Source organism: Micromys minutus, assembly GCF_963924665.1.
Source record: "Micromys minutus genome assembly, chromosome: 14".
NCBI classification, from domain to species: domain Eukaryota; kingdom Metazoa; phylum Chordata; class Mammalia; order Rodentia; family Muridae; genus Micromys; species Micromys minutus.
In genome coordinates, this window is record NC_137983.1 from 15,405,363 (window position 1) to 15,407,899 (window position 2,537).

The 2,537-nt window shown below is 41.6% G+C and overlaps 1 pseudogene across 1 annotated transcript; it reads left to right on the forward strand.

Annotated features, from left to right (window-relative positions):
* Positions 1-693: 693 nt before the first annotated feature.
* Positions 694-2,257, forward strand: LOC308429876 (ETS-related transcription factor Elf-2-like; annotated as a pseudogene). Its single transcript has one exon. The product of its transcript is annotated as an ETS-related transcription factor Elf-2-like (transcript).
* Positions 2,258-2,537: the final 280 nt, after the last annotated feature.

Below are 2,537 nucleotides of genomic sequence, written 5' to 3' on the forward strand. Positions count from 1 at the left end.
AAATAACAGAATTTTCTAAGAATGACTCACATAATTTTGTAGCAACTTCAGGGGTCAAGCTTATTTGAAATATTGAACACCAACTAAAACATTTATATATGTTTGTTTTATATGTTAGAGAATTTGTTTTATACAAATAAGTATAGGTATCAAGCTTTCTTAACTAAGAAGGCAAACTCTAAAATTACACCAAAAACTAAAGAGTCAAAAATGTATCACTATATATCACCAATAACATAAAGAGTATTTATAATATATTTCTATCTCTATATATGAAATGGGACACCAAGTAGGGTATTTTTGTATGACCCATCTGACAACTGAAATCAAGAAGTAAATTTGCTCCTTGAAATAAAAAGTACATAAGCTAATGTAATGTCATAGCAATGTTAACATTAACTGAGGTAGAAGCTGTTAGATGCATAAACTGTTAGAGATAGAATGATTCTGATGAACGGCTGAGGCTACATATAGGCTCCTATGAGAACTCTTGAGGAGAGATGCTGTCTAGTGAGTGCTCTCTCACATTTGTTGATTTTCATTTTATGCATGCAACCAAATTAAATTTTCTTGATATTTTAACACAGAGGTGAGTGAGTGTGTGCAGTCTACACCGTGTGTGGTGTGTCTCCGGCCGCTTCCCCCTCAGAGTGTAAGTCAATGTGAAACAGCAGTTCCAGCCCCGGCATAAACATGGTGATGTTTCTGCATGAGGGACCCACAAACCAGCTGGATCTGCTCATCCAGTTCCGTGGAAGCATCAGTTCACAACATTAATGCACACTGTATGGACAAGAGCACTGGAGCTGCTGAAACCCTGCTTCGTATGGAATCTCCTGCCTGCTGGAGGGATTTAAGAAGTCTTGGCAAGTGTTTGCCCCTCCTTGTACATCACATCCAGAGTTTACCCGTGCTGCGATGAGACCAAATGTCATTACAGAGTCTGTAGGGAGGCATCAACATTAGAATCTGAACCAATGGATGCCTCGCTTATTCCTACTTTACCAGACAGCCATGAACCAATAAAAAAGAAGTCAGTTGGCTGTAAACCAAAGACCCAGCATTTACTACTTTCCAATAGGTCTCCTAAGTTAGGAATCAAGAACAGCAGAGAAGGACGAGAAACACAGCTTATCTATGGGAGTTTCGTTTTAGATCTACTTCAAGATAAATATGCTTGTTCCAGTTATTTTAAATAAACTCAGAGAGAAAGGGGTATATTTAAACTTGTGGACTCAAAGGCTGTCCCAAAGCTCGGAAGAAAGTATAAGAACAAACCAGATATATGAAACTATGGGGAGAGCTTTGAGATACTACTACCAACGGGGAATTCTTGCAAAGGTTTAAGGACAGGGGCTTGAATATCAGTTCAAGGACATGCCTCAAAACATAGTAGTCATCTATGATAACAAAAGTGAGACTTGCCTGGAAGACATGGCAGCAGCTACTGATACGTCTTCAGAATTTGTGTCACTATCTGCAGAAAGTCTCCTGAAGGGGGCGACTGCCATCTGAGATGGGAAAAAAATCATCTCCTATGGAGTGTTCCAGAGCAGAGAAGGGCGTGGCTGGAGGTGTGAACATCACTTTTTCTGCTCGCCATGCTTCGTCTGGTCTCCCACCACCACGACACCTGTGCCAGCAGTAGCAGCTCGAAGGTTAGTTCATGTGGCACTGCAAATCGCTGTGGAAATGACATCACTGGGTCAAAAGATGTTAACTGTGGCAGTTCAGTCTGTCAATGCAGGCACACCATTAATAAGCAGCACCAATCCAGCTGTAGACCGTTCTCCAAAAGTGGTCATCCAGACACTCCTGTCTGCGATACCAGCCTTACAGAAAATGGAGACAGGATCACCATGCAGCTGGCCAAGATTATCACCTCACAGTGTTAGCTGCAGACAATGTCAAATTTGACTAGACAGGGAAGCATTAACATTGGTAGAACCCCAATGGCTATAAGACTGCTCACCCCTGATTCAATAGCTCATGGTATAATTGCATTGAGACTATTCATGCCTGCTCAGCAGGCTTCTGGCCAGACTCCTCCTTGAGTTATCAGTGGAGTCATAAGAGGACCAGAGACTCAATCAGAAGCCAAAAGCAGAAACATAATGTGTAAACTTGGTAGCTGGTAGAAGAAAAGGGGGCAGACAGGATTAAGGCTGTAACCCATGTAGTGGTTGTCAGTGTGCCTTTATCTATCACCCTTCCTGTGACTATGAAAACAGAAGGGCTAGTGACATGTGAGAAATAAGCAAGCTCCCGGGGACTTCAGACTGTTAGTACTGTTAGTACTGTTGTACTGACAGACACTTTCAAGGGAAGTCATCAAGAAAACTCAAAGGAGGACTTTCAAACAGCTGTGCATATAAGAAAGCAATCAGTCTTACTGGAAATAAATTACCTATCCCATGTTTCAGCGGGACCAGAACTACACTTAAGATGCTGACAAAAAACAGCCTTGTAAGTAAGAACAACTGAATCCTCAAAAGGGACCAAGCAGCTCACTACTATTTCATCTTACACTGAGAGTT